This window comes from Myotis myotis, unplaced genomic scaffold, assembly GCF_014108235.1.
Source record: "Myotis myotis isolate mMyoMyo1 unplaced genomic scaffold, mMyoMyo1.p scaffold_m19_p_9, whole genome shotgun sequence".
Lineage (NCBI taxonomy): Eukaryota > Metazoa > Chordata > Mammalia > Chiroptera > Vespertilionidae > Myotis > Myotis myotis.
The window spans coordinates 71,635,045-71,648,842 of NW_023416401.1; positions in this window are offsets into that span (position 1 = coordinate 71,635,045).

A 13,798-nucleotide genomic window follows, 5' to 3' on the forward strand; every position below is an offset into this window, starting at 1 on the left:
CCAAAGATGTTCATGGACAAGGAGGTTTTCCAAAAGCAACTCAAGTCCTACGCAGAGCTAACTTAAATTCTGACTCTATGTTAATCAGAAAATCTCTACCCTACATCTGGATGAAATTCCTTCCAGCAAAATTTAACCTAAATCCTTTTCTACACTGCTCTGTGGAGAATGAGCAAAATACATTGCTTTTCTTCACACAAATGTTTTTCATATATTTGAGGTGTAGTACTGGGGAGGGGAGAGCTCAATTTATTACCCAAGTGAATTGTTTACCCACCAAATGTTCTCCTATGAAGTGTATGGAACAATCCAAATATATGAAGCTAATATTGCTTCAAATTAACTTGTACCACATATTTAATTGCTTATGCCTTTCCACTAATTAACTGGTAGTAATTATAAAAAATTCCAATCTTCATTATATAATATGTTTCAAGAAAATGTGGGCACTTGAATTCTTTTTTTTTTTTTTTTTTTTTTTTTGTATTTTTTAATTGAAGGAAATGTAACAAAAACATACTATACTTAGGTTCCAAAGTGCAACTTTTCCAGTTCTGGAGTTGTATGACTTTGGCAGTGAATTTAACCTCTTTTAGCTTTAGCTTCTTTGTTGGCAAGATGGAGGGATTTAAATATTTAACATTATGTAGCACCTACTCAGGACCATTCGCTGGTCAGAGTACTTTGCAAACGTGAACTCAATCTTTATCACAACCTCAGAGGGCAGCACTATCAGCAGACTTGTTTTGCAGATGAAGGAACTGGGAAAGATAAATGTTAAATAACATGCCCAAGGTCATACGGCTGGCAAGTCATAGTTAGAACTTGAACCTGGGCAGTCTGGCTCCAGAATTTGGAGCATTGCATTTCAGCCTGCCTCTCACAAGCTGGAATCTTGGGTCACAAAACAGAAAGGGGCCTTGGAGATGAACTGGTCCATATCCTTAGCCAAGGCTTAAATTGCATGGAGTATGTGATCTGCATGACACACATAGGCCCTGAAAAACACATGAGAGATGAGGCGGAGGGCTTTTGTTACATGTTTATGCATATTTAGGTTCCCCTGGAAACAGTCTGTGAGCTGAGAATGCAGTTTATTTGGAAGGTGATCATAAGTAGATCCCTGGTAGAGAAGGAAAGTAGGAAAATAATACAGGGAAGAGACAGAAGTTAGTAAAGCAAATGTTTATGAGCAGGTCTTCACCTGAGTAAAGACTTGAATCCACTGCCGACCCCTGGGACACGGGTAAACAGGACTGAGAATAGTCCCACCCAAAGGTCAAGGAAGTTGAGCTGTGTAGTCAACAATCCCCATTCTTTATCACTTGGGGATACCCCTAGGTCTATTAGCTCCCTGGCACTGTGAGCCCATGTCTGTACATGGGCCCCTCACGTACTTCTATGGATAGAGAAAACTTTGAGGCAGAAACACAGAGCTGAGGAGGGACAGCAAACTCCCGGACACAGGTGAAGGACACTGACAGGATGCACGACCAAGGGCAAGGTGCACGTACTAACTTTTGAATACTTCATCCACAAAGAAATAGCTATGTAGTCTTCTGTGCACAAAAATGCTACTGGCCCTCCATTATGGAAGTATTGTCTCTTTTTGGACTTTCACTGCGGTCAATTACTGGCACTGTGCACACCTGAGAGCATGACAAGCAACAAATAAGAATTTCAAGGATTTATAACTTAATTCAATAAGTCTGTATTGAGCACCTCTATGAACCAGGAACTCCCCCGGGTACTGGGAATACAACAATAAAAAAACATATGTATAGGCAAAGGTCCTTGCCCACATGGAACTACATTCTGGTAGAGGGAGACATGGAAGAAAACATAATTGATACATGAATTGTGTTATATGCTAGAAGTTCAGTGCAATGGGAAGAACAAAGCAGAATAAGAGGATTGGAAAGTGCTGAGGGGGTTGATGCAATATTAAGTATAATCACCAGGAAAAGCCTCATCAAAGAGGTAACATTTGAGTAGAGATTGGGAGGGGGTAATAGAGTCAGTCATGCAGATATCTGGATGTGGTGGGGTTGGAGAAGGAGTGAGAAGAGGATTCCAGATGGGTAACAGAGATAGGATGGTGGCTACGTAGTTGGATAATTACTTGTGAGATATCAGGAGATGGGATCAGAGAGATAAACCAGGTCAGTCCTCAGGTTCTATGGGGTATCATGCATCATACAGGTAGCAAGAAAAGGGAAGCCACCAGAAGAGCAATATGGTGGGATTTTATGAGATCACCCAGTCTGCTGGATCAAGAACAGTTTATGGGGGGCAGAAGAGAACACAGGTGGGTCTGTTCAGAGGCTACTGAGATAATCCAAGTGAGAGAATGAGGAGGGCTGGACCAAGTGGAAACAGTGGAGATGGTGAACAGAATCTGGCTAAATTTTGATTAGAGAGAGGAATTTCCAGAAGGTCTAGATAAGGGATACAAGTGAATCAGAGAGTGTCAGAATATCAAGCCCTAGGAATGGTATTCTAGCCCCAAGTTCTCATGTTACACTTGAGGACCCTGAGCTCAGACATTCAGAGAGCTAAATGTCTGAGATGCACAGCTGAGCTGGGAGTAGATGGCAGGACTCCTAGATTCAGTGTCCCCTCACCCTACCTGATGCCTTTCAGTGGCGGAGGCGGTTTTTCAGTTCCATTAGGAGAGGCCATGAGTGCATTACCTAAAAGTTCAATGTGCCTCTGCAGAGCTCTACGCCTGCCACAACTGTCCCCTTCTTTCTTGGAAGTAGTGACATTTTTCTTGGTAGAGGTACCCAGTCCCAGCTAATAGCCATGTTCTTAGAGCAGATGTGCACAACAGATTTTCCTTTACATTTATGGATAAATAGTAACCTCTCAGTAAAGTATTGGAGTCTTCCCATGACGGTGTGTAATGGAGCATGTGCAGATGGAACAGTCCTCGCCGTAATGAGTAACATGCTCTGTTCTTTATTTCTTTGGTTATCGCTTTGCCATTTCTCACAAGTGTACCTTCCACTCCTCTAATAATGTTGATAGAGCTATTTGGCTGGCAGTAGCAAACTGCAAAACAAAATTTTGGTTTCCCACACTTTTCACAAGTCAATTTGGTATCAGTAGGGACCCTCTGCCAGCAACACCTCTATTTATATATTATTTACAAACCTACAAATATCAAAAGACTGATCTCCCATTCAGATGGGTGTGAATTAAGGGCACTGGCTTTGGAATGAAGCCAAAGTAATTTGGAGGGAAGGCCATTTTCTGTCCCCCACTCCCTGACACCGCTATGCATCCCTCTTCCCTCTCACTGGAAACATTTCATTGGTGGGAGCACCAATTAATCAAATTTCACTTTCCTTTGTGTGCAGAGTGCAATATGTACAATTGTTTTGCAAAATATCTAAGATATTGGTTGGATTTTTGTTAGAATAGTAAAATAATCCGTTTTCATTCCCTGAGTATATAATCCACCAGCTAGCAGGAGAAGCCTCCAGAAGCCTGCTGAGAGACAGGGAGAAGACTGTCTTGACGCAAAGCCAGCTTTGTTCATTCTATAAAGCTGCTCAGTCAGCTTTTACAGTGACTTTAATAAAGGGCCCATCTATGCCAAGTGTTATTTTGAATATCACATTTTGTTCCAAAGCCTAAGTCCCAGCTCTCTCTCCAAACACTGATAACAGAGAAACAAACTCGAATCGACCAGCTTTTTCTAATTATTCTTTCCTATTGTTGCCTGTATCTCTGACACACTTGTCATGACATTCTTTCTGGAAGCTATGAAGTTACCAAAGGTGTTTTTCTTGAGTTATGGGACACTGAATCCCATGCTGCTGAAATCTGAAGTCGTATTTATTTCTTAAAACACAAATAATAAGCTTCCATCCTTATCTTCCACCCTTTACTCAACACCTAGAGAAGGGGTTGAAGGAAGATTAGGCATCTCACATTTACCTCCACTGATAACAAATGCTCTTGGGACTAAGTAATGCCACATCTGCTTGGCTAACTCTTGATTAGGGGAAAGAAAACCAGAGAGATTCAGAAAGGATGTGCTAGAAAGTGGGAAGCATGCCCAGCCTCAACACGAAAAGTAATTTTGATGAGAGGAGTTGATGAATATGTGGGGGCAGAATCTGGATTTGAAAGTGACATGTTTACTGGGAGATGAGATGCTCATGCCTGCTTAAATACGTTTGTGTGATTATTAGTCATTCCCAAACATTGCAAACTCACAAGGCATATGTATCGGCTACAGTGAAACCAAGTCACTGCATCATCAGACTGGATAACATGCAAAGATTATCCTGAGCCACACAGCATTGTCAGGAAACAGCCAACTTGAGATAAGGGTGAGCAATGGAGCTGCTCAGTTCCCAGGAATCTGGCACTGAGGGGAGAAAATAAATTAAATCGCAGCCCAGGTGGATAATCATTCTGTTGGGCAGCAGGGTGAGCCCCAGAAGCAAGCATGTGCCATCATTCTGTGAAGCCCCAGCAGAGATGAGCTATGTTGCACTAACTGCTTCCAATAAGACCGATTTGTGATTCAAGATGGGGGTGGAGAGGACTTCAAGATGTTCACGTGTTAGTGGCATTTTAAGCAGTTACCTCACCTGCCTTTGCGCTGGCTTCACACATCGCTCATGCATCCCCCGCCTCCCCCCATTAGTGATCCTGCTTTTGGCTCAGCTTCTTTTTCTTCAGAAAGTCCATCTAAAAGTAAGGAAGTTTTCTGAAAAAGTGTGGTATATTCAACCATCACCACTTTAAGCAAAAATGGCACACTTAACGATCATCTCTGGTGAGCAGGAGAGTCTAGGCACTGACGATGACCCTTGACTCCAGCTCCTACTACACAAAATGTGGTCCCTGGACCAGCATCTATGAAGCCCCTGGGAGCTCATTTGAAATGCAAGATCTCAGGTCCACCCCAGACCTGCTCAGTCACAAAACGTATTTTAACAAGATCTGCAGGGGATTCACCCGTACAGTGAAGACTCAGAAGCAGCGTTCCAAGTGACATGAGATTGTTGGGCTCCAGACAGACATCTTCATAAACGTGATGTTGGAAGTTGCAGAAAACAAACTAATCTTACTTGATCTTTTGGTCTTCAGAGACAGACATCAGTTTGCTATTGTCTCATTAAATGGCACTATCTCTGAAGAATCTTCTGGATGCAAAAGATATGGGGTGAAAGGAAAAGAATGAATGTAAGAGAAACATAATAAAAAGAGAAGAATTTAAATGGTTAAAGCAAAAGTAGGAACATACTAGGTCCCATGAGAAAATGTCCATGGGCAGATGTCTTCCGGAATGGCTGCACCGAAGTAATCATTGGGAAATTGTCTTTCCCTTTCTCTTGACTCTTCTTTCTACATGAGCATCATTTGAAAGCGTTTCTCTCAAGAGGTAGTAAATGTGGCCACCCGCAAGTCCAGGCTCGCATCCTAACATTTTGCTGCAATAGTGGAGGAACAAATGTATTTTCAAATTCAAGGGAAAGAACTGGGATTCTCTTTACTAAACCCAATTGGGCAATGTATCCAACTTTAAGTTTGGAAGATGTGATTTCCAAATAAAAATTCATGTGCTCTTACCCAAAAGAGAGAGAATGAGTGCTAGGCAGGCAACAACAGCAGACACCCGTTCTTCAGTGTCTTTCAAATTAATATTTTTATTATAATTTACTGGGATCCAACTCATGTCAGGCAAAAAGAGTGTCAGTGCTCAGGAGAGAGGGACAGCAGACCCCTAATTATTGTGCAAGGCTTAGTGGAAGCACAAGCCACGTGCTATGGATGTCAGACGGAGGAACAATTACTTCTGCCTCAGACACATGGAAAGGCTTTGTGGGCTTCAAGAATGGTGGGATGTACAATGTATGGAGTCCAAAGAAAAGCAAGAGCTAAGGTTTGGAGACATGTGACAAAAATCTTAGAGTTTAAAGAATAAATCAATGGGACATTGGATCCAGATTGCAAAGGGCATCTTTGAATGTGAACTTGCTGAAGTTTATTAGAGTAGGGGAATCTGATAAAGGTCTGAAGAAGAAAATGATACCCACAGAGAGTTTTAGGTCAGTTTGGTGGAAACATGTGGGATTATTAAAACAGTACATGTGGGATGAAGTTCATGAGTTTGATGAGCCTTTTGACAAATATATATATATATATATATATATATATATATATATATATATATATAATGTATATATATACACATACTGCCCCCATGTGGACACAAGATGGCTGCCACAAGATGGCTGGCAAGGGAGGGCAGTTGTGGGTGATCAGGCCTGCAGGGGAGGGCAGTTGGGGGGGACCATGCCTGTAGGGGAGGGCAGTTAGGGGCGACCAGGTCAGCAGGGGAGCAGTTAGGCATCAATCAGGCAGGCAGGCAGGTGAGCGGTTAGGAGCCATCAGTCCTAGATTGTGAGAGGGATCCCAGATTGGAGAGGGTGCAGGCTGGGATGAGAGACACACACCCCTGCCCCCGTGCACAAATTTTGTGCACTGAGCCTCTAGTATATATATATATATATATATATATATATATATATATATATATATATATATATATATTCTATAACCTAAACACTCACTCTAAATCTAAACTAACTTCAGCTGGCCATAACTGGCTCCAAACAGTAATAGACTAGTTAGTAGTTAAAGATGGTTCTCTATTAGGGAAAAACTGGGAGAGTTAGTTAAGTCAGTACTCAATGCCTGCTAGTTGATTGAATACATTTTATAACAAACTAGAGGCCTGGTGCACGAAATTCGTGCACTGAGCCCGGGGGGGGGGGGAGGGGGGATGTCCCTCAGCCCAGCCTGCACCCTCTCCAATCTGGGACCCCTCAGGGGATGTCTGACTGCTGGTTTAGGCTCTATCCCACAGGGATTGGGTTTAAATGAGCAGCAGACATCCCTCTCACAATCCAGGACTGCTGGCTCCCAACCACTCACCTGCCTGCCTGCCTGATTGCCCCTAACCACTTATGCCTGCCAGCCTGATCACCCGCTAGCCACTCCCCTGCCAGCCTGGTTGTGCCAAACTTCCCTCCCCTGCCAGTCCGGTCACCCCCAACTGCCCTCTCCTGCCGGCCTGGTTGACCCTAACTGCCCTCCTCTGCTGGCCTGGTTGCCCCTAACTGCCCTCCCCTGCTGGCCTGGTCGTCCTTAACTGCCCTCCCTTGCAGGCCTTGTCGCCCATGACTTCCCTCCCCTACTGGCCATCTTGTGGTGGCCATCTTTGACCAAATGGGGGTGGCCATCTTGTGTGAGGCAGTGACAGTCAATTTGCATTATTATATAGGATGTGAAATACAATCCTCCTTTAAAAAACTAAACATTCAGCTGGTGTGGATTATATTTAAATAGAGGCTGGCCATATAGTCTTCCTCCTGGATCACCATACAATAACTTTCTTTGATCTTAATTTTTAAAATCTGCACAGGGAGGAAAGGAGGTTAAAAGAGCAAAAAAGAGGAAGAAAGGAATGAAGGAAGAAAGGAAGAAAAAGAGGAAAAACAAGAAGGTGGGTAGGAATGTAAGAAAAAAGCAGGGGACAAGGCAAAAGTGAGCAGGAAAGCTACTTAGGCTAGTAAGGTGCTCAGTAATTTCCATGAATTGATTTTCTGTCAGAGTCAACTTCAGATAGCTCTTAAACTTGCGAAGTCAGATGTCACTCTAAGTTCAAGCCTCCTCTGCATTTGACCTTCACACTCAGACAGTGGTCTGCAGTATATTTAGAGCTTTTTCAGAAGGTGACACTGCGGAAAGGATGATTTCACTATAGGTGAGAGTATGTGCTACAGATCTGGAGGGAATGCCTGCCCTTCTGCTGAGCAGGTCTCTCTGAGAGTGTGGTGACACTTCTTTGAGCTGTTACAGGCACTGAGCTTGCCTCTGTCCTCCAGAGGGACCTGTTACCACTCCCAGCAGTAAGGGCTCTTTGTCTCCCTGTGAGCATCATTCCAGGCCACGCCTGTCCCCCAAACAATCAGTCTTTGGGAGGCTAGGAATCAAGCACAACCCAGAAATACTGCAGAGCAAGGGGGAGTCTGAGAATGATACCCATCCATTCTATAAAGCATTTCCACGAAGGACTGTCTCATCCGCCCCAGCGATGGACAACCACATCTTCAGAGAGATCTCTTTTTTTGACTTTTCACAACGCATGATATATTCACAGTATATTCTGGAATCAATATTGCCTTCTGCCATCACTCCATAAATATTGATAAATATGTGTGTGGGGGGGAGTGTTATGTGTCGGTCAGATACTCTGATTTCATCCTTGAACCTTTGGACTTGACCTTTCATTTCAAATGAGGAGGAATGAATCGGATTGTGCACAGATAGGACCTAAGCATCAAAGGAAAACCACCACTTGCCCCCCCAAATCTGACCTTCTTGAAAGTTACTAAATTTTCTGCAATAATTTTAAATGCTATTCCAAAACATATCCCAGTATATATTTCAATATATATGTTTTCTAGTGTATACTTTTACTTTTGTTTATAACTTTTTTACTATTGTTTTTGGTAGGCTAATATTTTTGGTCATCTTCACACCACAGGGTAGCCATGTATGTATGTGTGTGTTTGTGGTTTGTATACATGTAGATCATGTGTGTATGCCATGCATGCATGTAGAGTGTATGTATTTATGTATATGTGTTTATGCTGTGTATGAGGGAGAGTGGAATCTGTGTAATTATGGTGTATTTGAGCTTGTAAGTGTATATGTAGCATGGATGTGATTGTGTCTGTGCAGTACGTGTGCTCGTGGGTGGTATGTGTGTGGTTTGTGCTTGGAAGACTGTTGGGGGGGTGTATATGCAGTGTGGATGGGTATACATTGGTGGTGTGGAGTGTGTGTGTGTTCGTGTGTATCTATGTGCATTGTGATTGAGAGTGTATATGTGAAATTGTGTGTCTATGCACACATTGAGTTTCTTGAGCATGTTCTGAACTAATAAATACTTTAGGAATATAAGAAGACATTGTTCTATTTATTTTTTTTTTAAATCTGTGTTTAAAGTAGACTTTGAATATTTGTTTTCCCACACAAAGCAATTATTCTAGTTCATAGCCAAAGGCAGCCATCTTGGACTTGTGGGGAAAATGCCCAAAATAATACTTCTTAACAGTAATTTAAAATTGGAATGGACATGCCATTTTTAGGTGTCCAAGCGGATGGCAGAAGGTAGCTGATGGTGTGTTATTTCAGAGGGAGAAAAACTATTAAAATGTTTCCGACTGTAGCAACAATGAAATACTAATGAACCAAAGGAACAGATGGAAATTGAAAAGCATGTGCAATGTCAAAATCCAAAATACAGTGATTTGTTAAATTGCTGGGTTTCTTCTCCCGAGAGAGGAGCTGCAGTTTGCTGATAACTCAACGACAACAGGGATTATTACTGTAACACAGCAACGCCATTTTCCGCCTGAAACCTGAAAGAACTAATTAATTATATAGGTTTGTTTACTAGGTTAGAATCAAGCTTTGCTGTCCAGCTTCCAAAGACTGAACTTCCTAAATTGTCAGAAGAAGCGCCTTTTTCTAATTGTCTGCTGACTATTATAGATACTTACAAACACTGCTATCAGTTGCTGTAAGGAAATGCCTCATAGTAAATTCTGATTGCTTTTTAGACCATTTGGAAAGACCTTTCCTATAGCTTTTGAAATTCTTGACTCAACCAGACTTTCTTAGTGAACTGAAATTTGTCATGTTGAGTTGTTCCTCTAAGGATAACAAGAGCGTCAGGAGGGTGTATGGCTCCTAAGAAGGGTTTTATAATAGTGCCAGCTGGGTCTACTATGTTAGATAGGCAGTGGGAGAAATATTACTTTTGCTCCAACAAAAGACCCCTGTCTGCTTCCTAATAAAGAACTGAGAGTTAGAAGCTTCCTGAGCACAAATAGGAAATAATGTTATGCCCATTAAAAAATAAAAAATAAATTCCCCTTGTGTTATTTTTCCCCCAGAAGTAGTTGGGAATTGGAAACAAACAAACAACAACAACAACAATAGTTCAGGAAGCCCAGTGAAATTATAAAGGAACACACATTGCCTTGAGTTTCCCATGGCTCTCAGGGCCACTTTCTTGTCCTCATCACACCTTGTGATTCACCTCCCCCGCGGCCCCTCTGCAATTGCTGCATTCCTGATGCTGGGGAAGCCTACCAACCTCTTCATGGCCAGTGAGAGAGAGTGTGAACTGGTAGAGACACACTGGGGGACAGCTTGCTAGTATCTACTACAATTGTAATTGTACACACTCAATGGCCCAGCAAGTGTATTTCTCAGTATCTCACCTAGAGAAATACTCACCCATGCACCCATGTAGCAGGTGAGCTAATACAGCATTGTTAGCAATATGGGACTTGAGAGGGAGCATTGTTTACCAATAGTGTAAGAGCTAGATGATAGTATATTTAGGTTATTGAATTGTTTGCCACCCTTACATAACATGGATTTATATTAGTGACACCAGAAGACTTCCAAAATATAGTGCTGAGTAAAAGTAAGTAGAACACAATGTGGCTATAATATGATAGCATTTTAAAAAAGAGAACTGGCACACATATTCAAAACAATATTGTACTTTTACAAATATGAGTATAAATACACAGGGGATGGTCTAGAATTAGTTTCATTGGATGGTTAATGCAATTATTCTCTAAGAAGATGCTGAGTGTAGAGTTGATAAATTTAACTTCAAGATAAATTTAGTCTCATCTCACTAGTTGTGTACTCCTGGAAAAGTTATGTACTCACTCTGCCTTGAATTCTTCAGTTATAATATGTAAATTATGCTTAAAAATGTCTACATGACAGAGTTGTTGTGAGGATTAAGTGAGTTAGTAATAAAATGGATCATATGTATCAAGCACTTAATCAAGGCTCAGTAATGCTTTAAGTGCTTTACAAAATTTAATATGAATCAGGTAGAATTATTATGTCCATTTTACAGATCTAGAAACCAAGATACAGTGAGATTAAGATAAGTTCCCAATCCTATCTAATAAAAGAGTAATATGTAAATTAACCATCACATCACTCCACAACATAGTGGCTGGGGCGGGATGCTGGCAGCAGCGCCCTGGCAATGCAAGCCCAGTGTCCGCACCCCGGCCACCTGGAGGGTGGGGGTGGGGGGGTGAGGCTCAGGACGAAGGCTGGGGCGAGGGATGCTGGTGTCATTACAGGCCAGGCTGAGGGTCCTCACCCCCAACCCCCATGCACAGATTTCATGCACCAGGCCTCTAATAGATTATAAGTGGTAAAGCGAGAGACTGAGACAAGGACAACCTTCAAAGGGAGGCAGTTAAATTCAGAATGAGAAAGTTTGGGAAGGTATCAAGATATTTCCTGAAGCTCATACATTTTTTGCATTGCAGGGAGATAAATTCAGACCCATTTATTCTCTTTCAAGAACAGGACTCAGATACCTGATCTTTACTACATTTTTCTGATCAAATAAGTAAACAGTAGATGGACGGTTCAGTTTCTAAATCTTAGGGTGAATTTGATTTCACTTTCTCTCAAAATCACTGCTAATGATCAATAATTGGTGGGCAGAATGCAATTCCTCACTATGATAGTTAATTTTATTTATAAGTTGACTGGGTCACACTGTGCCCAGATACTTCATCAAACATTATTGTTTGGTTTTGGTTTTGGTTTTGGATGAGATAACCATTTTAATGAGTACACAGTAAAGTGGATTGCCCTGCAAAGTGTGGGTGGGTCTCGTCCAATCAGCAAAGAGCCTAAAGTGAACAAAATGGCCAACCCTTCTGCAAAGAAGAGGAAACTCTTTCTGCCTGACTGAATTGAGCTTGGACATGAGTTTTTTCCTGCCTTTAAACTTGAACTGCAATTTCAGCTTTCCCTGGGTTCTGAGCATGCTGCCTTCTGGTCTAGAATTATATCATCTGCTTTTTTGAGTCTCTAGTTTGCTGACTTCAGATTTGGGGACCTGTCAACCTCCATAATTATGTGAGCTAGACCCTTATAGTAAATAAATATCCTATTAGTTCTGTTACCCTGGAGAACCTTGCCTAATATATCTATCCCTTGACTTTGAGTTTGTCCATGTAAATTGCATTGTCCAATGGGGTGTCAGTAGCTGTGATGTGAGTCTGTCCAGGTGCTTGAATAGTGGGTTTTGACCTCTTGAACTTGTGTCTTTGTTATGAAAATAACACGTTTTGAGTAACCACTACCCTTCCAGCTTAGGCCTCAGAAAGAGACAAGTAGAACAGACTTGAACTTGACCTGCAGCCTAAAGCCAAGCCCTGCTGAACCCAATAAAGATCAGCCAAAGTTTAACTAACTGGTTGTCTCATGAGTGAAAAAAAAAATAATGTGTCTGTAAGGCACTGATTTTTTATGGTTTGTTGTTTCTGTTGTGGCTGTTATGCAGCATTATTATGGCTACAGATGGCAGAAAAGCATTATATGCCACAATGCTTTCTCTTACCTTGGGATAGACACTTGGACTCTGCATGAAGATAATATGAGAAGAGAGCCTCCTAGTGCTCTCCTTGTTTATAGCAATCTTAAAATTCCAATCAGGGATCAGTGCTGATGATCACATAATCTTTCTAGAGCCTAGTTCTGCTCCTACCATCCTCCTATTCCAAAGTCTTCAATGACTTCTTAAGTGTAAAATAAGGAGCTCTAGCCCTTGCCAGCACCTGCTCTCTTATACCTCTGTACGTTTTCCTATGCAATTTCCTCTGTGTATAATGTTCTATCCCTCTAACATTTTTATCTCCCCTTATTCAGGTGGTTAAATTTACTAATGATTTGAGATTCTACTAAAGCTTTAATTTCTCTATGAGTCCTTCCCTCTTGGGATACCCCATTTTTAACATGCACCTCACCCCTACTCAAAATACAAGATAGAGCAAAAGTATGTTTACAGTTTGTTTGAAACATAATACGATAATTAATAAATAATAATATAAGAATGAACCCTGTGTTTCACATACTCATTGCTACTTTGCCCCACCCTGTACATATACTCTTACACAATAATCATCCCTGGGTCTCCTGAAATCATCATATTCTTTTCTGGGCTATCACAAGCACACTGTCCTTCTACCTAACCCTAAACTCTCCTATTGTTTGCCTCCAGGGAAAGTCATAGGCCTGTGGGCCTATGAGTATCTGTCAGATTAGGCTTGGTTATCCTATAGAAACTAAACTCTCTGAATCTCTTCTGAGGTACAAATCCCCCATTGCACAACTAAGCCATACAGCCATACGGTATTTTCAGAGCACAAACACAGGTTCATTTTACACTCATGTCATTGTGTGCTTCAGTGGGGGTTCATCTCCACATGGTCACTCAGGGACCCAAGGCATTTGAGCAAGGCAAGTGATTCCCCAAACTGCTTATTTAATCACTATTTTATATGCCCATCTACTCAAACCAAGGTATAGAAAAGGAATTACCATGTAATGAATAATATACAAAGAATTTTGAATTTTTATTTAATTCTTATAGTGGTGCTAGAACAGAAGTATTTCCGTGAGGTTAAGTAATGTGCCAAGGTTCACATAACTAAAAATATGCTAGAAGCAGGACATAGCACTTAAGAATTTGAAGAAGAAAACCTTTCCTACAAGTCAAAGGAGGTAAGGAAACACCAACATGTTGAGGATTTGTGAGAGAAGTTACCAAATAAAAAAGTATACACTCCCAAAATGTGCTTATATTAAGCCTTCCCTTTGAAAGCACTAAACATACTAATGAAAATTTTATTTGAATTATCAAGAG